Source organism: Heterocephalus glaber, unplaced genomic scaffold (genome assembly GCF_053883595.1).
Source record: "Heterocephalus glaber isolate CG9 unplaced genomic scaffold, H.glaber_assembly_v1.0 deba00001457, whole genome shotgun sequence".
Taxonomy (NCBI): domain Eukaryota; kingdom Metazoa; phylum Chordata; class Mammalia; order Rodentia; family Bathyergidae; genus Heterocephalus; species Heterocephalus glaber.
Window position 1 is genome coordinate 28694078 of NW_028258305.1, and position 22618 is coordinate 28716695.

General features: G+C 39.3%; 1 long non-coding RNA gene across 3 annotated transcripts in view; it reads right to left on the reverse strand.

Moving 5' to 3' along the window:
* The window catches only part of LOC147827007 (uncharacterized), a 126548-nt gene that overhangs the window by 53020 nt on the left and 50910 nt on the right, over positions 1 to 22618 (reverse strand). Inside the window, exon 5 of one of the 3 annotated variants that reach the window (XR_015453191.1) lies at positions 8769 to 9398. The exons of the other annotated variants lie outside the window; for them this stretch is intronic. This is a non-coding gene — a long non-coding RNA (uncharacterized LOC147827007). Of the gene's footprint in view, positions 1 to 8768; positions 9399 to 22618 lie in introns of those variants that run through there. 3 annotated transcript variants of the gene reach the window in all.

The following is a 22618-nucleotide window of genomic DNA, read 5'->3' on the forward strand; positions in this document are numbered from 1 at the left end:
CCAGAACCCATCAAAATATCAGAGGTGATATAAATTTGGGAAGGAGACAATCAAGAATGATCACCTCATGATCTAAAACAAGCTATTTGACCCCCCGATCCTCAATTCCTTCCCTATGATATAGTGACAATACCTTCTTCATAACATTATTAAAAAGGCGTAAGTAATGTTGCCTCACTCAATAACTGACTTAATGAATTCCAACAAAGATGGTTGTGGTGATGATGATGATGATGATACTTAGAGTGTAATATTGCCAACCAGAACTAGTTATTAACATATTTTACTATACTCACCAGACTTTAATGAAACATGGTTAGTCTGAAAAACATGCAGTAGACATCTTAATTCATGTATTTACCTTTCTTTTATCTACAATCTCTTTTATTTGAGCCTCAGATTAATTCCTCTAGCCTTTCCCTTTCTAAAGATATATTAGCATATGCTAAATAAAGCAGGAGGAGTACTTCTTTCTCTCTCCCACAGAATTAAAGGTTTCAATTCATTTTACCCTAGAAAGTGAGAGCTTCATTGCTGTAAAAATGAAACAAATGCCAGATCCCTTTGGAAAGCTGCTCAGATACAGAACAACCTTGTTTATTCAAAGAAAAATGTCCTGTGTCATATTCTTTGCATCCAGAATTTTGGCATTCTTCACAAAATTCCCTTTTCTTGGACAAAAGAAATAGTTCATCATTTCCTGTGGGTGGGACTTAATGAAGTGGGCTTATCAACAGAACCAAGAAAATCTTCTCAATGTCTTTTAGCGTCTTCCCAAGGTCTAGGGAAGTGGAGCTTCCTCCTTTAGTGTGGGAAGTCCTCTTGTCTTTTTCCCTGAGGAAGTGCTGCCTGAACTTCAGATGCTTAATGACACTGAGAAGGACTTACTCAGACCTTTAGATGGAAGGTAATATTTCTCTGAACATTTTAATGGCTGCATATTTCTAATGCTTTCCCTATGTCCTTTCTTGGCCTTTCATTATCATTTGAAAATCCTCAGTGGCCTTGTACCACTGTCCTTATACAATTTTATTCTACCCTCGGGAATTATAGCTGATGACTGCCACTCTTGTCATGCTATGAGAATCTTTTCCATCAGAGAAGAAAGTTAAACTTTCATTATAATTTTGGTCATAATCTGAAATATTCTTAGTGCGTGCTTCTTAAATATTGAAACATCAGAAAAGAACTGCTTAGAAAAATAAAAAGCTTCAAGTCTGTGGAGCTAGTTGTTAAATCTGCTTTCCTAACATCTACTAGTAAGCACATTAGTCACAAGTAGACCACTCAGCGTTCATTACATTCTGTCTTAGATGTACTTCAGGAAACGTCAGAGGGCAAGGTGAATTGGGTATTTGAAAGTATGTGGACTCAAGAAAACTTCAAATTATATGATTCCTTGATGCCTCCAAGATCCTTTTTTTTCCCACCTTGTGCTCTGCAGATATGAGAGCCATACAGATGAAAGTTCAAAACAAAACAAAAATCAATCAGACTCTAATGGAAGTGCATCATGCATTGTCAAGAAATAGCTGAACTAAAGAACCTCTGAATGAGACAGTCACTTTGTTAAACCTATCTGTGCAAGGATTATAAAAATATAGATTTCTAACATTCTCCTCTGGAAGGAAAATGAAAGTAAATTCCCTTCCAGGCTACCCTACTAGATTAGGGATGACAGGAGAACAGAATACTTTCTTTAATTATCATGAAATTGAAACTTCTCAGGTTAAATCTTTCTACCTCTTCACCTGACAGCAAATACTCCCACTCTCTCACAACAGCTTGTTTCCCTCCAAGATAGCAGCTTTTATCTCCCAATCCTAATGTTTTAATACTTGCTTTAAAATCAAATTCATTTTATGACCTTTGTTTTTATTTGTTTCTCCCAATCCAATTTTACCTTTATGCTTTCAAAAGATGAATGTGCTTTTATTCTTTAGAATTCAATTTCATCTTTGCTTCAGTCTCCCAGCCACTGTCCTTTTAGAGAACTTCTTAAAATGCTTGTTGGAAGTTGCAGAAAACTCAAGACCTGGGAGACTGAACAAGGCTTACTGAATGACCAAGAGCCTCCACTCCCACTCCCAGCTCACCAGTGCAAGTCCCCGGGGGAGGAGAGAAGATGTGGCATGTCAAGTCATCTGCTCTCATGTCCCTTCTCTTTCTCCTTCTCCCTGAGTGCTATGTGCCAGCTGCTTTATTAGGCATTTAGATGACAGCAGTGAACAAAACAACCACAGTCTGAGTCCTGCCAGAGCTTGCAGATGAGAACTTCTACCCTCACAGTGCAGCGTGGGGGTAGTGCCACAGTGGGAGCACATGGCGGAGACCCCTTCACCGCCCCCAGGACTGGCCACATGTGCATGCAGCTTGTGTAGTCACACAGGGCCCCAAGCTTGGATTAATGCTCTCACGTCTCTATCTTGAACTTCTCAATAAATTTTTAACTTTTTAACCCACAATCATACTGCTCTGAGCCCTAAAGTAGGCAGCCAGTCTTGGCCCCAAATGTCACCCAAAACTCAGATGTGGGCCCTGATGTCTCTCTAATTTAGTACAACATCTAAGCTTGTTCTCAAATGGGTTCCAATGAAAGGGCATGCTTTCTTTTCCTCTTTAGTGCATTCTTTATTCCTGGAACTCACCACCCTTTAAAATGACTCTAGAAAGATAATACATTGGCTCTCTGCCTCTTAGCTGAAGCCTGTGGTGTAATTTTGCATTTCCATGATCTTATAATCACTAAGGAGAAACAAAACTAGTAAATATGAAGGAGTTCTAAAGTTACTAATGAAGCAAACAGCAGACCGTTTATACGCTGGCTCACTTATTTGTTTTGTTTTGTTTTTAACTAGGGATGGAGCAATAACAAAATATCCACCTTGTCAGGCTGAACAGTGCAGCACAAAAGAATAGAAATCACTTGAGTAATTAGCCTTTCTGTAACCTAACAGACTGGGTGGTGCTGTCTCTTCAGGTCTCTGCATCCCAAGGAGGACACAGGAGCAGGCAAGCCAAGTTCATTCAGCTGATGGGCCTCGGCTCTGTGAGTCCTGGGGCCCATTTAATGCTCACAGGGCTTCTACAGGAAATATCCTACTGCTATACACTTTTTGAGGGATTGAAAACAGACACTTAAAAGGCCAAACCATGCTGAGCCACATAGCTTGTGAGTGGAGACCCAGTTCAGACTGTTGGTCCCAGACCTCCATGCTGACCTCTATGCCACCCTATCTTCCATGACCCTTGTCTTAGTGTGCTGCCTTCTTATTGTCCCTCTAAAGAATCTTCACTGCTGTGTAAATAAATAGGTACACAGAGAACAAGAAGCACAAGTCCCCCAGCCCCACTCACCAGCAGTCTTCGGTCCCAGGGTAAATGTCTAACTGCCAGGAAAGAAACCCCAGGAAGAAGGAAAGGAAGGGGAGGGACAGGCTGGCAACCTGGGATGGGGTGGGCAAAGGCACCGCTTTTCTCTTTCCAGGGGTAGAGAGGCATCCATAAGGAAGAAAGGCTTGGGAGGAAAGGGCAGAGGTGGAGGGTGGCACAGGAGAAGCCCCCGGGAGGGCCTCGGGGCAGTGTAGCAGCAAACAATCACCAAGAGACAGGAGTCATTCTAAGCAGTTGCCCTAGACTGGAAACTCTGAAGAAGGGAGGATTGCTAAATTTAATTCAGAGGGAGCCTTCTAAGTCGAATGCCACATGAACCATCTATAATGCCCTTCTAAAGAAAGGTACTGTTTTTTTTTAAAAAAATAAGCTTTTATTCTTCAAGAATTCTGAAGTTAGAATGCTGTATCTTTGATGCAACACATACTATAGTGGGCCATCTGAGACCCTGAGATTTATTTAAGCTACAGAAAGAGCAAATCAGCTTTTTACCACCATCTCTACTGCTTTGAAAATAACTAGAGTCCTCTCTTGTATGATTCATCCTCCTCACAAATTCTGCCCCTAACCATAACTCCAACAAATATTGGATACTTTTTTCTAGACAAGATAAACATTTTTTAACAAAAGACTGAAATTAGATATTAGAGTTCTTAAGACAAACTTCAGGAGAAAAGGAAAATTTCAATAACATATAATCAGCTACCCAGGGAGCAAAAATAAACTATATATATATATAATATATATATATATAATATATTATATATATATATATTATATATATATATGAGATGTGTCCCTTCCAAAGTTTTAAAAATAAGGTTGATCATGGAGACTCAGCAGGCACTTGGGTTTCTGTAATAGGTATCTGGATTCCAGATGAACATTTTAGCCCCGAGAGTACTCTGGGAGCATGTGTGTTTTGAGATAATCAGCCATCATTTAGTGGACCATTTTACCAATTTTTCACCTTAGTGAAAGCTCGGGTAAAGACTCCATTATATTATATTTGCTCTTTGGAGACTGACTTCCTGCTCTCCAATGCAGAGCAATGAAATAACGTCACATCATATCGGGAGAGGAAATGAAGGAGTCTATTTTCACCTTAGCAGAGAATAAGTCACCTAGTAAACAACCCAGGAAAAAAAAAGGCCCCAAACTCAGAAATAAAAATCTTGATGTCAAGTTAACTCCCAAGCTGCTGAAAAGATTTACCTTTATGAACAAAAACAGATTTTTCAGACTTAGTAAAGAAAGGCATTCTGTGAAATAGAGGCTGGCTCCGGAACTGCAGTGCAAGTGAAGGGAACATTTTGTCTTCCAACTCTAACACAAGTCACACAGAGGAAATTCAATTTTCAGGTAGAGGAGGAATGCCTATGCCTTTCATTCAGACTTTCCCTAAGGGCAACAGCAAGTTCTTCATGGTCTTGGCATTATCAGAAAGCCAAAGAAACAATCCCAGCACCCTCATTATTTTCTTCCTCATTTTTGAGATAAATTTCAGTGGCATTTAGTGTATTTACAATGTTCTGTGATCATCACCTCTGTCAAGTTTCAAGGCATTTTCATCACTCTAAAAGGAAATTCTGTATGCATTAAACATTCATCCCCAGTTTTACCTTGTACCCTAGTCCCTGGCAACTATTAGTTTGTCTTTTTATCTCTATGGATTTACAGTACTTTTTCTAAATGTTTCAAATAGATGGAAACATATATGTGACATTTTGTGTCTCTTCTTTCTCTTGGCGTAAGATTTTTGAGGTGCATTCATGATATGGCATATGCTAGCACTTCATTGTTTTTTGTAGCCGAATATTCCATTGTATGAATATACCACTTTTGTTTATCTAGTTATCAAATGAATAGATTTGGGTTGTTGCCACTTTGGACTATTGTGACCACTGCTGCTAACTACTGGAACCCTCATTTTCAATACAGATACTTTATTTCTATAACACACTTTATAATCGTCAGAGATTCCCGTAAAATCGCTCATTTGACCCTCTAATAATGCTTATGCTACTCATCTCTTAGAATTATTTCTGAGACACAAAAGATCTAAGTTTTTAAAAATAATTTCAAGTCATTCATTCACTAACTGATCAACCCAAGTCATTCTGGCTCTTAAAAGAGGGCTCTGTGCCTCATACAAAAAAACAACTAGTCCTTCTTAACCATCTTACTTTTGTCTGGGACCAGCTTTCCTTAGGCAGATGGGACTATGCAAATTCATTTCATGCTCCAAAAGCCATTCAAAACTGTGGCTAGACTTCAAGTTCTTAAAAAGTAGCTATATATTTTGTTCACTGCCTTAGACTACCGTCAGACATAGCATCTAGCCAGTACCACAGAGTTAGCACCAAAAACAAGTTTAAAGAGAGAAGAGGAAGAAAAAACAAGAAGAAAAAGAGAAAAGGAGGAAAGGACTCATGCTATACAGACACATTTGCAACTAGGAAAATATTTTCTTTGCTCCTGTGACTTTTCACGCACTGTAGCCCTTCTCTACACATGGGGAATGTGAGTCAGGGGAAGCGCTGTGGTCAGCTGCCCGGTCCGCAAAGTTTCTGCCATATCATGAAGTAGGCCTTTGTTTTCTCTGTTTCTTTCTATTATGAAACAAGTATATTCTCTAAAAATAAAAACTAATATGAAAAGTAAAAACAGCGGCAAAAATGACTTTGTAAAGGTCATTAGTTCCATTTTACTACTGCCAAGGTTAATGCCCACCTCTTTCTCTGTGTGTCCAGGAGAAATTACAGCTCTGAGCATACCTTTCTATCCAGGTAAGCCCTGAGTTTATGCAAGATCTTTTACAGAAAACAGAATTTCTGTGTCACCGGACCAAATACCAGAAAGTGGATTCTGATCCTAGATCCATCCAGAATCATAAAATGTCAGGAACCTGTCCAACTTAGATACCCAATGTTTTCCTATCCTAGTTCATGTGAAGATTATATTCCTACAGCACAATGGGCTAAATGGGCAGCTGGAGGCCAAGGGCCTGAAAGAAATAAGACTTTTTAAAACAAAGAAAACAAAAACCCAACCAACAAATTCCAGCAATTGATTGACAATTATTACCATTTGGTATTTACCCTATAGTTATTGCCTTATGGTAGTAATTTAGCCCTCAAAATTTTCTTCCCTGTTTCATGTTGGAACTTTTTGTGTTAGCATCATGTAAAAATCACAGTGACTATTTGAATAGGCATAATATTCCTGTATTGGTCACCTTTCTTGTTACTGGGACCAAATACTTGACACACACAACTTAAAAGAAAAGAGGTTTATTCAGCTCACAGTTTCAGAGGGTTTAGTCCACAACTGGCTGACTCCAAGGCAGAAACATCATGGTGGAAGGAAATGCAGGAAGAAGGCTGCAGCCAGAGAACAGAGATTACCCCAGTGATGCACCTTCTCCACTCGGGCCCTACATCCTGATAGCACATTCAGCTATGAACTCATCAGTGAGCTCCAACCCGCTGGTGGGTATCGTGTCCCCATGACATAGTCCACTTCTGGAAGTCTCACCTCTGAATATCTGAGCCTTTGGGGGAACATTTTAGGTTTAAACAATAACAACTCCCATTTTATAGATAAGGAAGCTGAACTTAAGTGTAGCTAAGTGATTTACATACATATCTAGCCAAAGAATAACAGGCCTGCTGTTCTAAACCAGGTCTTCTGATTAAATCCACTATTTGTTACCCAATTTACTCTAAACTTGAGTATGCATCAGAATCAGCCAAGAAGCTTGTTAAAGTACAGATTGCCAAACATGGAATCAAGAAATCTGTGTTTTTAATAAGTCCCAGGTGGGTCAATCCTGGGATCCACATTTGAGAATGGCTGCAGGGCTGACTGGCTTCCACACATCTGTCCAGAGACCTTGAAGTTGACTCGGTTCTCTCAACTGCCCATCACTTACCCCTGATTTAGTTTTCCTAAACTTTAGCTTGGCTTCTCTTCTCTAACAGGTCCCTAAACTTTCATTTTCCCCCATCCTGAAACACAGAACCTCTGGCCTTAACAGCCCATCACGAGAATTGGGTGAACTGCAAGAACCATCTCTCTCAGAAAAACCACCATCATGCTTTTATTTGCTCCTACCTGATTATCCAATTTCCCTTCAAAAGATCTTCCTAGGCCCACTTACCTCTTTATAAGTCTCTTTCTAGTTAGTTTTGAAATGTTGGTGGATCCTGAACTTAGAGTTATTCTTTGTGAAGCAGTCTCTAAACAAAGTGTCTCCTTACCTAAGTCCAGATTTGTTTTTATTTGGCAAAGTCCTCGGCCTCTGACTAAGGCACAAGCTCCATCAAAGCTTTCCCCAGAGGAAAGAATTTGGCATATATGTAGCAAACTGGCAGGGGATTATACTTCATAGACAGCCTTGTGATCCCACACAGGCCAAAATGCATTTGTCGAGAACTCACTCCAAGCCTTTCTGAGCTTCAGCACTTAATTCCTGGCATTTGAACATCATTCCTTCGGGTATCTTAAAATCAAAGCTTTCTATGTCTTCATTTCTCAAAACTCAAAGAAGGTTAAAGCATCTACTGTGAAATATTTCTCTCCTGAGATGCACTCGGCATCTGTGTGTCCTCAAGAAATGTTTTGTGGGGCTGCCAAAGCAGCTCTTGTCAAAGCAACCTCGAACACTGACTTCTCTCCTCCAAGGAGATGCCTCCTTTGGCTTTTGTGCCTACCATGTCTTCCAATATATCCTCCAAATAGAACCAATGGTAGGTACCATCTTAGGACCTGCTTTTTTTATTGAAGGATATAATCATGACTACCCTAAGTCTCCAAGTATTTCTAATACATCACATTATTTTTAATAACAGTCTGGAGAACCTTTCAGTTGATTAACTAAAATGTCAGGAATCCTATATTGTTTGATATTTGGTTGTTTACAGTATGGAACCCTTATAAATATTACAATGAACAACATGTAGCTGTTTGTGCACACCTGTGGCTTTTCCCCTGGGGTAAGTGCTAACCAGAAAAGAATAAGGTTTCTTTATTAGCTCTTTGGGTGGTATCATTCCATGCTTCCTGGTAGCAAGGATTCAACTCTGCATTTTGGAATCTTTCTGAGTTACTGGTGTACTTTATCGGACAAATATGTTAGGTTTTTTCTATCTTGAATAATTACTAAAGCCTCCAGCTCAACAAAGAACCAGTGAGAAAACATGTGGACCTGTCAGCATGCTGCCGTCCTAAAGAGCAGCAAGATCCTAGCACCAAGACGAAGTTTTCCTTCCAGACATAGGCAGCTTCAGACGTCAGCCTTCACAGCTCTTGCCCATGTGCTTCCTGAAATCAGAACTGCCCCATGGAGCTTTGCAGAAAGCTAATTAGTCAAGTTGAATTCTCTACCAAGTGAATCACATAAAATTTCCCCCACATTCCTGATGTTCTTTGGCTATTGGATTTCAGCTCTTTTCCTTTATCTGAAATCCTTCAGTGGCCCTTTTCTTTCTTCCACCCATGACTAAATGGGCCTTTAATCAATTTGCACCATGTAGAAGCAAAGCCAGTCTGGAAAGGATGCCACTGCGGCATGCTTAACACTAGTGGAGATACACAGGAGCTGTCCAAGGCTGTGGCTTCTTAATGGAAAGCATGACAGGCACTCCATAAGCCCGAAGCACTGAGATTACAGCTCCATCGCCTGTGTGAGGCCGGCAGGGGGAAATCTGCTGTCAGTCCAGCCCAGCGAGGCTCCTTGTTGGAGCGCTGCAGACATTTGGCTGAAAGCTGTAGAGCTCACTCCAATGCGCCAGCTCGGGGGAGGAAATGAATCACACTCGAACCCGAATGTGCTCACCTCTCTGGCTGCCAAATACCTAGATGCAAGCTGTTCCTGGATCCCCACCGTGCCTAACTGGGGTCATTAACCAGTTTCCATGGGCTGCAGAGGATGCATGCAGTTACTTTCTTCCAGATCATCACTTGATTTGCTGTTTTCCCATTTTCTCAGGTTTATGTACACACTGTAAAATAGTGAGGGAAGCAATAGCAATACAACTTAAAGCAAAAGAAGCCATGTGGAGGTGGAATCCCTGAAGCCTGGGTTTCATTTCCTCTTCCTCCACTGATTCTTCCTGCCGTCACCTGTGACCTGAGGAGAATGGCACTGTCCCCCCCCCCCCTCTCCCTGCCTTTCAATGCAGGCTGGTAGGCTGGACTGGTAATTCCTGTCCTTGATGAACTTGCTCTGTACCCCACTGTGGCCCCTAGTCCTAAGGACTAAACCCTAAGGTAACAGGATGAATTATGTCACAATTCCGAAACATGTGGTCTTTATTGGCCCCCTTGAAGATGTCTCTTCACACCATCTCCTCTTTGCCACCTGCTTAGATGCTATTCACCCTTCAGTCATCCTTCAAAGTCATGGCAAGACCCAGCCTGCAGTGGATTTTCTCTGGCCTTCTTTAGCCTAGAAGAGATGTTCTTGTTCCCAACTCTCCTCTGAGTCTTAACACCTGCTTGTGATATCATGTAATGTTGTGTGTATGTTTCACCTCTACCACTAAATTGTAAACTTTTAAAGTCAGAGATTATGAAGTGTACTTTAGTGCATGCCTGGAGTGCATTCCCATCATGGAACGTGTTCTAAGAAAACAATCACAGGGATTTATAACTGGTTAGTGGTAAGCAATTTATCACAATAACAAGTCCCAATTATAATTTTCTCCCGGAGAGCCTGAAAGAGCAGCGACAACTCATTCCTCCTTTGCTTATCATCACTGTCACCTGCTTCCTAACTCCCTGCATCGCAGGATCCAGTCCCCTCTGAAAGGTTGTTCTCCAGTCCTCCAAAAGACCACAGATTGCTGGACAAGGGGCATGGCAGCTGCTAAAATATCCCACAGGTAGTAGTTGTTTGGCAAAATTCTAAACTGCTTTTAATTTCCTCAGAAAAAATGACAACATTCTTAAAAAGTCTCAAAATCAACAAACATTACATGTAGGGAAATTTGGAACTGAAATAAATAGAAATGGTGGAATTCTTGTCCAATAAGGGAAGTGCTGCCCAGGAAGCAGGGCCCTGAGTGGCAGCAGGACTGCTGTGGATTGGTACTTCAGTGCAAGGCAGAGATGGCAGGTGGGTCTACATGGGGCAGCTTCTCTGTGCCTGTCTCCAGTGAGTGGCTCCCAGATGCTCAGTCTGTCACCTCACTGATGCTTGACATCCATTCAAAAATAGACAAAGCCTTTTGTTCTCCAATCATGTTTACAATGCAAATAGTCCCAGTCTTTAGAATTACATTAAAACATAAAGGGTTTGTGTCAGATCCTTTCTTTAATGTATGCTTTGGTAACAAAACAATAAGAAGCTCTCATTGAATAAAAAAAAGAGAGAATAGAAAAGAAGCAAAAGACTCCCTTTAGGCCAAAAATGAATTTATCCCATTTATAGCCCAATTATATCTGTTCTAGAATAATAATAATAAATCAACAGAAGCAAAAATAGTAACTTCCTCTTGTACAGTAGGTTGTGGCCTACAAAATACCTTTATTCCCTACTGCCTAATTAGTTTTCCAGACTAATCCTGTGAGGTGGATAGAATCCCCCCTTGACTGGTGTTACTGTTTCTTGTTGCTGAGACAAAATACCCCAACACCCACAAGTTAAAGGAAGAAAAGTTTATTACAGCTCACAGTTTTGTAGAGGTTTCAGTCTATAGTCCCATGGCAGGGCAGCATAGCACAGGGGCATCACAGAGGAGAAACAGTCTATGGCATGGCAAACAAGTAGTAGTGAATAAATAAATGTGTGTGTGTGTGTGTGTGTGTCCAAATGTGACCATATGTTCATTGGTTCAGCAAATAATTATGAAGGGCCTATAGACCAGATTTGTGCTGGGTACCAGGGATAAAATGAGGTGCAAACCCAGCATGGACTCTGCTCTTATAGACTAGGAAGGTCTAATAAAGAAGACAAGTGCTAACCAATTTGTGACAGAAGTAAATATAGCATCACATTGGTGACAAAGGGTAGTAGAAGTGATAACTAGGAGAAGTGCCCTGGACAGAGGAGACTGAGCTGAAGTGAGAGTATTTCTGTAAAGGGAGAGGCAGGACAAGAGTTTTCCAGAGAGAGAGAGAGAGAGAGAGAGGGAGAGAGAGAGAGAGAGAGAGAGAAATGTGAAGGCTGAACTGAGAGCTAGAACCTCTAAGAGCTTGGTCCAGCTGTATTCCTATCTAGTATTGTATGACTTTGAGAGAATTACTTCTTTCAAACCTTGCAGGCATCCATACATTTTTAAAGGTTGCTGTGGGCTGGGGGTACACTTCATTAGCTGAACTTACGCTTAGCCTGCATAATGCCCTTGGTTTCATTCCCACCACCAAAATAAAGTAATTAGTTAAAAGGTTGCCACTCTAATCAATGATTCAAGTAAGAGAAATGCTATTGGTAGGATGGTAGCACACATGAGTAGTATGAAACCAAATAAAAGGTTGAGAACCCTTAAATCCCTGCTCAAGGAGGCAGCCAGTTCTAAAATCCCATGGTTTTATGAAGGCTGAATTTGGCAAATACAAAGTAGTGTTCTGAGTGATATTTGGTCCCACATTTGAAGGCACATAATTTCCTTCAATTGCCATAAATGCTCCTGCCAACATTTCTGGCGTGGCTTAGACCAAGATTACTTGAGGATTGGTGTGTGTCCAAAGTGGTAATATTCCTTGGACTGCCAAACCAGCTGTGCAGGATCCAAACAATGACAAACAACAAATGTAAAATCCATTCAACTGAACCAGGCAGAAGTTAGTTCAGTCAAACATATATTGGTCAGAATAGACGTGTTTTCTTGCTTCCTTCTAATAGGATAGGGAAGGGAATAACAACCTGAATCACTTGGATTTCAACATGAAAAGGGGGAAATGGCACTGTCTAGCAGAGGCTTCACTTCACAGCCTTTGTTTTAATCCTTTCTTGCTGCTATCTACGTTGCTGGCCTTCCTATCATTCCCACCCCTACACTCCTATGCTGAGAGAGAGAGGCAGAGAGAGAGAGAGAGAGAGAGAGAGAGAGAGAGAGAGAGAGAGAGGGGGATTCTGACTTTTTTTTCAGATCTTGACCTATATCCATGCATGTTTATGTGTATTTATTTGTAATTATTGCTACTATGCATTGAGTTCCTGCTGTTTAGAAGATGCTTTTAATATAGTTATACTTTGTTTAATTCTCATAGCATCTCTGAAAAGTATTTAATATTATTCCCCTTTTATAGAAAGAAACTGAAGCATGAAGAAGAAAGTTTTTGAAGAACCCACAGCTCATGCTTGGAGTTTACACTGGAGCCAGGCATGGTGGTACACATCTTTAATTGCAGCACTTTAGGAGGCTGAGACAGGAGGGTGAGTTCAAGCCACATCTGAGCAACTAAGAAATTAACTGAAAACATTTTTCAAAATAAAATTTAAATTAAAAAAAGGGCTAGGATAGTTCAGTGTGAAGGCCCCTGTGTTCAATTCCCAGTATAATAATAAAAATAAAAATAGGGAGGTCATTAGGCTGAGGTGATTCCAGCCCTCTAGGTTCCTGCATAACAAACCAAAACCCAACTGCATGCAAACAGTGTCAACCTAAAACAATCAGAGATTCTCCAAAGAAAAATAACATTTATTTGGGCCTAGCAAGCCATGGGAATATGCTTGCCATAGTAAACCATGAACATATTCAAAGAGGTTGAAGGAAGGAGAAGTTTCAAAAGGTAAAAATGAAAAGGATAACTTAAAATATTTTGAAACAATAATCTTTGGTCACAGTAAATAATAAACAAGAGTGATGCCATGCCAACACTGAACAGAGGTTCTGGCCAGATCTCTTTGCAGGAGTGCTTTTTGTATAAGGTAGCTGTAGACTCTGGTGTAGTTCAGGTGGAGTCTTTTGTGATAGTGATTATCAGGTGATCATGTGTGAGAATCCTTCTTTTATAACTTCCTAGCTTTCTTTATTTTTTGGTTTTTGTTAGGGTTGACACGAGTGACTCCATTTTGATTGTGACAATGTTCACAACAGTGAAAATGAAATTTAAGTTTAACCAGTTGGACACTGCCAAGTAACCTCTAACTAGGGACTTCACATCAAAATGATCTAAATAAGACTTCTCTTTATTTTAACCAAATAAAAACTGTTTCGCCTTCCTTTTGAGTTCACCCTATAAAAGCCTTCTCCTTATTGCCCTTCTTGAGAACCCTACAGTGCTTGTGGTCCAGAGCTGCCTGCTTTCTGACACACTATATGCTCAAATACACTCTTCAAAATATTAATGTGTCTAGAAGACTTTTGGTGGATTTCTTGGGGTCTTCTATATAGAGTATCATGCTGTTTGCAAATGACAGTTTGATTTCTTCATTTCCTATCTTTATTCCTGTTATTTCTTTCTCTTGTCTAATTGCTGTGGCTAATGTTTCCAAAACTATATTGAACAGGAATGCTGATAGAGGACATCCTTGTCTTGATCCTGATTTTAGTGTGAAGAATTTCAGGATTTCAGTTTTTGACCATTTAGTATGATATTGGCTGTTGGTTTTTCATAGATGGCTTTTATCAGATTGAGGTAAAGACCATCTATTCCAATTTTTTGTAGGGTTTTTATCATAAATGCATGTTGGATTTTGTTGAATGCTTTTTCTGCATCTATCAAGATGATCATATGACTTTTTCCCTTGGCTCTATTGATACAGTGTATTACATTTATTGATTTGCATATGTTGAACCATCCCTGCATCCCTGGGATGAATTCCACTTGTTCAGGATGTACGATCTTCTTGATGATCTTCTGCATTCTATTTGGCAGTATCTTATTAAGGATTTTTGCATCTATGTTCATTAGTGAGATTGGCTTATAGTTCTCTTTTTCAGTTGGGTCTTTCTCTGCTTTGGGGATCAAGGTGATGCTTGCTTCCAGGAATGAATTTGGGAGTATTGCTTCCCTTTCAATTTCATTGAAGAGTTTAAACAGTATTGGCAATAGTTCCTCTCTAAACATCTTGTAGAATTCAGCAGTGAAGCCATCAGGCCCTGGGATTTTCTTAGTTGGTAAATTTTTAATTATGTTTTCAATTTCATTGATTGATATTGGGTTGTTTAGAATTTTTAGGTCTTCTTCATTCAACATTAGTAATTTATATGTCTCTAGGAATCTGTCCATTTCTTCTGTGTTTTCCATCTTATTGGCATATAGGCTCTCGAAGTAGGTATTGATGATCCTCTGGATTTCTGCTGGGTCTGTTGTAATTTCACCCTTTTCATTCCTAATTGCATGGATTTGGGCCTTTTCTTTCCTTTTTCTGACAAGGTTGGCTAAGGGTTTGTCAATTTTGTTTATTATTTTGAAGAACAAACTCTTTGCTTCATTGATTTTTTGTATCGTTCTCTTAGTCTCCATTGCACTGATTTCTGCTCTGATCTTTATAATTTCCTCCCTTGTATGACCTTTGGGTTTGTCCTGCTCTTCTTTTTCTAGAGCCTTGAAATTCAGTATCAGGTTGTTTAACTGAGCTTGCTCTGTTTTCATAATATGAGTATTCACTGCTATGAATTTCCCTCATAAGACTCCTCTCATTGTGTCCCATAGATTCTGATATGTTCTATTGTCATTGTCATTTAATTGAAGGAACTGTCTGATTTCTTCTTTAATTTCCTCTGTGACCCATTGATTGTTCAGAAGTGTGTTGTTCAATTTCCATGTGTTTATGAAATTCTTGCAGTTTCCTTTGCTATTAATCTCCAATTTCATCACACTACAGTCTAATAATATACAAGGGATAACTTCAATTCCTTTGTACTTACTTAAACATGTTCTAGACTTAATAACCAAGTTCAGGGGCCGGGGACTTAGCTCAGTGGTTTCGCCGCCTACTGCACAAGTGCAAGGACCTGAGTTTGATCCCTGGTACCAAAAAAAAAAAAATAACCAAGCTCAGCAAAGTAGTTGGATACAAGGTCAACACACAAAAATCAATACCTTTCCTCTACATAAACAACAGACTCACTGAGAGAGAAATGGGGCTAACAATTCCTTTCACAGTAGCATTCAAAAAATTGAAATACCTAGGAATCAACCTAATGAATGAAATCAAAGACCTCTACCCTGAAAACTATAGCACTCTGAAAAAAGAGATCAAAGAAGATATCAGAAAATGGAAAGACATCCCTTGCTCCTGGGTAGGAAGAACCAACATAGTGAAAATGGCCATACTTCCAAAACTGCTACATAGATTTGATTCAATCCCAATTAAAATTCCAGCAGCACACTTCACAGACCTTGAGAAAACAATCCAAAAATTCATTTGGAACAAGAAGAGACGTAGAATAGCAAAAGCAATTCTAGGCAATAAACACTAGGTAAGGGGGTATCACAATCTGGAACTTGAAACTATACTACAAAACTACCGTGATTAAAAAACAGCATAGTACTGGGGCCGGGCATTTATCTCAGTGGTTTCGCCACCTGCTCTGCAAGTGCAAGGACCCAAGTTTGATCTCCGGTACCAAAACAAACAAAAAACTAAAAACCAGCATAGTACTGGCAAAGAAACAGACCTGAGGATTAGTGGAACAATTAGAAGATGCAGAAACAGCTCTAGACATACTCAGCCACCTCATCTTTGACAAAGGAGCCAAACACCCTCACTGGAGGAAAGATAGCCTCTTTAATAAATGGTGCTGGAAAAACTGGGTTTCAACTTGCCAAAGATTAAAACTAGACCTATATCTCTCACCATGCACTAAACTAAAATCAAAATGGATTAACTATCTAAATATTAAAACAGAAACACTAAACCCGCTGGAAAGAGAGGTTAGGTAGAACTCTTGAAGACATTGGCGTAGGAAAAGATTTTATGAATAAAACCTCAGTTGCACATGAACTAACACAAACAATCAACAAGTGGGATCTCTTCCTATTAAAAACTTTCTGCACAGCAAGACAAAACACCAACAATGTGAAGAGAAACCCCACAATGTGGGAAAAAAAATTTTATCAGCTGTTCCTCAGACAAAGGACAACTATCTAGAATATATAAAGAACTTTAAAAAATCAGAACTCCCAAATTTAAAGACCCAACTCAAAAATGGGCATCTGAAATAAATAGACATTTCTCAGACAAAGAAGTAGAAATACCAAATAAACATATGAAAAAATGTTCAACATCACTGGTCATTCGAGAGATGCAAATGAAAACAAAGCTGAGATTCTACCTCACCCCAGAAAGAATGGCTGCTATCAAGAAATCAACCAATAACAAATGCTGGCAGGGCTGTGAGGAAAAAGGAACCCTGCTCCACTGCTGGTGGGAGTGTCGACTGGTGCAACCACTGTAGAAATCAATATGGAGACACCTCAAACAACTAGGATTGGAAGTCCCATTTGACCCAGCTATTCCCCTGCTGGGTATCTTCCCAAAAGAATTAAAAGAATCATTCCATAGCAATATATGTGCACCCATGTTTATAGCGGCACGGTTTGTAATAGCTAAAACTTGGAAGCAGCCCAATTTCTTGTCAACTAGAGACTGGATAAGGAAAATGTGGGGGTTTTTTATAAAATGGAGTACTACTTGGCCATAAAGAGTGAGAAATTACAGACATTTATAGCTAAATGGATGCACGTTAAGGTGATACTCTTAAGTGAAATAAATAGGACACGTGTAAATACCGAATAGTTTCTCTAGTGTGAGAAACTGAAATTGTAAATAAGGACTAAAAGATATAATAGGTAATGTGAAATAGGAAGAAAAGGGGCAAAGGGAAAGGGGAAGTGGGAGGGGTAGGGGAAAGGAAAGAAGGGAATGGGATTAATATGAGAAAATGAAAAAATGGAAACAAAGTCTTTGTAAATAGGGAGGGATGGAAGGGGTGAAGGGAGGGCAGGGGAAGGGGGGAAAATAAGAACCAATAGAAATTATGTAAAGGTGCAGATTTCCAATGATGTATGTCATTATATTGTATCCCTAAAATGTACCAATAAACTTAATAAAAAATTATTAATGTGCCTCTGTTAATCCTTTAATGTTAGTAAAAGGTAGAGCAGATAAGAAAGCCAGACATTCTGACCCCAAGGCACACCCCCTCCCCTTAATGTCGCCTGACTGTCCTCCCTTCTCCCAGGAGGAACTCCTGCCACTCCCGTGCACAGATCACAGCACTTGTGAAGGATAAAATCTGATGAGCCAAATATTTTTTTAAATAGAAATCCAGTTGCAGACAATAAAAAGCACTTTGGCCATGTTAAGGAGAAAGAAATTTCATACAGGTAATTGAGAGCTTACAAAATGAGTGGGAGATCTAAAGGGACAGGGAGCCAGCTGTTCCTGACTCCCCAGACACCCACAACTCTAGCCCCTGGTGGATGCTCAGCCTTCACACAGCCAGGAACCTGGAACAACTCCCACGCTCTGCCATTTTCCTTTTCAAGCTGAACTTCTGAATTTAAGTCTCCTCCAGGTGTATCCCATAGGTGGAACCCAAATCCCTACTGCAAAGGAATCTAGAAAATAAAATAGTTTTCTGTCCTAGAAATTTTTAAATATCCCACTTATGAAATGACAGCCTTCAAAGATTCCTGTTTCTTAAAGCCATTGACAGAGCAGGGAATTATGGGTCAGCCTACTCTCAGTTTCCAAACTTTGAAAATGTCTTGCACAACACTGAGAGATGAGCTTAGCGGCACTGTGTCAGAGTGAAAGCAATTCCTGAGAGCTGTAATTTCCTGGCCTCTCACCACTTGGAACTATACCAACCCTTGGCATATCCGTTCAGCATACTGAGGACTTGGCAGTGAGAAAAGTCATCCCAATCCAAACCAGACAGAATGAAACACTTCCTTGTCCTACTTCTGAGGCTAAAAACATGTGTGCAGTGACTCCCTTCTTCCCAATTCACTGTTGCTTTAATCAGTCTGAGTTTACCTGACTTTGTGTCAGATGGGCTCCAAACCAGGTGTGACAAGCAAAGCAACTAAGTATGTATTTGAATGAAAGGATACATTTGAAAAAAGAAAAGAAAAAACAATTTTTAGTATCTTCTATGGACCAGACCCTGTCCTAAGAAGTTTATACATTACTTGACAAATATTCACACAAAGCTATAAAATAATAATTATTATTATCCCTCATTTTTCACCTCAGTTTTGAGATTCAGAAATTAAGCAATTTGCCTCAGGGACACAACACATCCATGCTGTGGAGGTGGGATTCTAATCAGAATCTCTGATTCCACAATCCTTGTGGTCTCCATTATGTGGGTCTTTTTCAGCCCTTCTTTAACCATAAAACTTTACCAGAATTCCTTTGGTAGCTTATATTACAAAAATAATAGACACTTTTCTCACTTCCCAAATATGTCATATTTCATTTATACATACATAATTTTATATCACATTCACTCTTTCAAATTACACACCCCAATAACTACATAGGATTTTAATAATACACTATTATCTCACCATTTCTGTTATGCCATAAAGGATGAAAATAATGTCGGCTCATGAAAAACAATTGAAAAGGAAGTGGAGGCAATTTCTAAACCAAGTGAAGAGTCTTGAACTTTAAAAATAATCATTTTATTATTGTGAAATAGGAAGAGAAGATCTAAAGGAGTAGGGGAAGTGGGAGGGGTAGGGGAAAGGAAAGAAGGGAAAAGAAAAACATATGAGAAAAGGAAAGAAATGGAAACAAAGTCTTTGTAAATAGGGAAGGGTGGAGGGGGTGAAGGGAAGGCAGGGGAATGGGGAAAAAAATAAGAACCAAGATACATCCTGTAAAGGTACAAGATCCCAATGATGAATGTAACTGTATTGTACACCTAAAATGTACCAATAAATTTAAAGAAAAAAAAAATCATCTTAGAATAAGATGTCCCAAATTGAATTTGGATTTCTTAGTTTCCTTCTTCATTTATACACCTATGATAGCTCAAGTACTTTAAAGATTATAAATACACATTATAAATTACATGCTATGCAAAAGACTTTATAAATTAAACGATAGTACAAAAGAATAGCTTATTTTGGATAGTGCAACATTTATAACCAAATTGGTCCTTATGACTTGAATAAGCTAATGCTTATATTAAAAATAGTAGCAGAACCTCCAGTGTGTGAACTCCAGCATCCCCAGAGGTATCTGAATCCTCACTGCAGAGGCACCAAGGGGCCATGAAGGCCATGGTTATGAGCTCCAGAAGATAGAACAGAAGTGAACGACAGAGAGGGCCTCTTTGAGGCTCCTTCAATGAAAATGAAGCCTACTGGGAAAGTGAAGAAAATCTCTGCAATAAAGATACACTGGACCACCGTGGTTGGTAAGTTGGTGGGATCAGCATCTCCCATAGTAACCTGGGCTCACCTTGGGGGAAGGACAGCTGGATCCTGCAATAGAACCTTGCAGAGTTCAATCCTGAAAGAGGTTAGGGACCTCAACTTGGGCCTTGCAGCCAGAAATCAGCCTGAATCTCAGTGAACTACAACTGGCTCACTGAGACTAATCAACTTAGATCTGCACATTACTTCCCACGTTGTCTACCAGGACAACAGAGACATATCCTGAGGGAGGCCCTTTTTAAAAATATATACGTATTTTTTTCTTTTTTATTTTCTTTTTTTTTCTCTCTCTCTCTCCCTTCTTGTTCTGCATTTCTCTCCCTCTTTGTTCCTTTTCATGTCCTATTCTGGATTGTTTCTCTCTCTCTTCCCTTCTCTCAACTGTCACTATTTTCTTTTTTTTTTTTGGTACCAGGGATCAAACTCAGGTCCTTGTGCTTGTGAGGCAGGTGGCAGAACCACTGAGCTAAAGCCCCAGCCAAACTGTCACTATTCTTATAGGAAGGTGAATACAGTTTCTAGCTCCCCTATGGCTGTTAGTTTGTTCTACTCTTGTCTATGTTCCTTCGCTCTGTCTTTTCCTCTTGTCTTCAACAGTTTCCCCAAATTTGTGAGATCATCCTGTGTCCTCTAGCCTCACTTCTAACCTTTTCTTCTCCTTCTATCTCTCTATCCCTCCCTCCCCAACCCCTCCTAAATCCTTATCCCAAAGGATAAATTTGCTATATTGAAAGGTTTATTTACTACAAACACATTTTGGGCTGGTTCTTGGTTTTGATCTAGTTCACATAGTTAAAGGTGACAGAAAAATTTCTACCACAAATTGTCATTTTTCTAAGCTGTGTTTGATGCTATTTTTGATGCTGATTATAGCAACTAGGCTAGGATGTCATCATTGATCTAATCAGTTGTCCTCTCTGGTATACTGAAAACAAGATTGCCTAAGAGTTATTAGAGACTCAAAGCCTAAAAAGACCAGCTATACCTGGAAGATATCTCTGAGAAGCAATTACTCCATAAGGTCACTAAACAAAAGTTATAAAGATACTTACAACAAGCAATATTGATGTATCAGCCCAGGAATTAAACCAAAAAACAGCACCACCAACAACATTAAAAATGAGAAGGCACTTAAGCAAGGCACAAACCCAGACTTCCAGTTCACCAAAGACAAAATTCTGGGGGAAATGAGGTGGAAAAATATGATAATCAACCACCTGGACACCCTGAACTGATAGCACAGGAAGTAACAAAATAGATGAATGAGGCTCTAGAAAAATTCAAAACAGAAATAATCTCCCAGATAACTACAGAGATGGTGAGAAGAATGAAAGACATTATTAGAGACTCTAGAACAGAAAGAGATAAAAAATAGATGAGCTCGGGACATGATGGAAGCCGTGAATCCCCACCATAGGAAAGAAATGGAATCCATGAAATAGATTCAAACAGATATTCAAGAGTTTAAAAACTCCACTGAAAGTATTCAGAGCAGACTGAGCGAATGTGAAGATAGAATATCAGATGAAGACAAGATTGTGGTTAGTGACCATGAAAAGAGAGATTTCTTAAAAACAGTAAGGGACTATGAGAAATCGATCCAGCAGCTGCTAGATGACGCAAAGAAGAATAATAGAATGATAGATGTCCACGAAAAAGCAGGAGAAAGTACAAATGACATAAAAAACTATTCACAGAATTAATGAAACAAAATTTCCCAAACAGAGGAAAAGAATTTGACATACAGATAAATGAGGCATATAGAACTCCAACTAGCCTTGATCAAAAAAAACCCTACACCTAGACATATTAGTCAAGATCCCAGAAATCCAACAGAAGAAGAAAATCCTACATGCAGTAAGAGAAAAGAAACAAATCACACACAAAGGAAAACCTTCAGAATCACAGTGGACTTTTCAACACAAACCCTCAAGTCAAGGAGAGCCTGGAGGGAAGTATTTCAAGTCCTAAAAGACAGTAAACTCCAACCTAGACTGTTGTATCCTGAAAAATTATCTTTCAGAATTGATGGGGAAATTAGATACTTCCATGACAAAGAACACCTGAGAAACTTCATGAATATCAAACCAGCATTATATACAATTCTAAACAATATTCTAGAAAAAGACAATGAGGGTCACAACTCCACGATGACCAACAGAGTGAAGACATCAGGCAAGGCAAGAAATTAAAGGGAAAGGGGAAAAATAAAAAATAAAAGAGCCTACAACAGTAAAATATCATGACAAGGATGAGTCAATACATATCAATTATAACCATCAATGTAAATGGCTGCAACTCACCAGTCAAAAGAAATAGACTGGCAGAATGGATTAAAAAGCAAAATCCAACAATATGCTGTATACAAGAAACACACTTAATTCAAAAAGAAATTCATGGACTGAAAGTAAAAGGATGGAAAACAACTCTCCATGTGACAGGAATATGGAAAAAGCAGAGGTAGCTATTTTATTTGTAGACAAGGTAGATTTCAAACCAAAACTAATTAAGAGGGACAAAGAAGGTCACTACATCCTTGTAAAGGGAACAGTCCAAGAGGAAGAGATGACAATCATAAATATATATGCACCAAATACTAACACTCCCAACTATACAAAACAAATATTAATGGACATGAAAAACCAAATAAGCACTAATACAACTGTAGTGGGGGACCTCAATACTCCACTGTCACAAATAGACAGATCATCTAGACAGAAAACCACAATGAAATAATAGAACTGAACCAAACTTTTGAACAAATGAACTTAATAGATGTCTACAGAGTTTTCCACCCCACAAAATCAGAATATTCATTCTTTTCGGCTGCACATGGGTCATTCTCCAAAATAGATCATGCTAGTTCATAGAA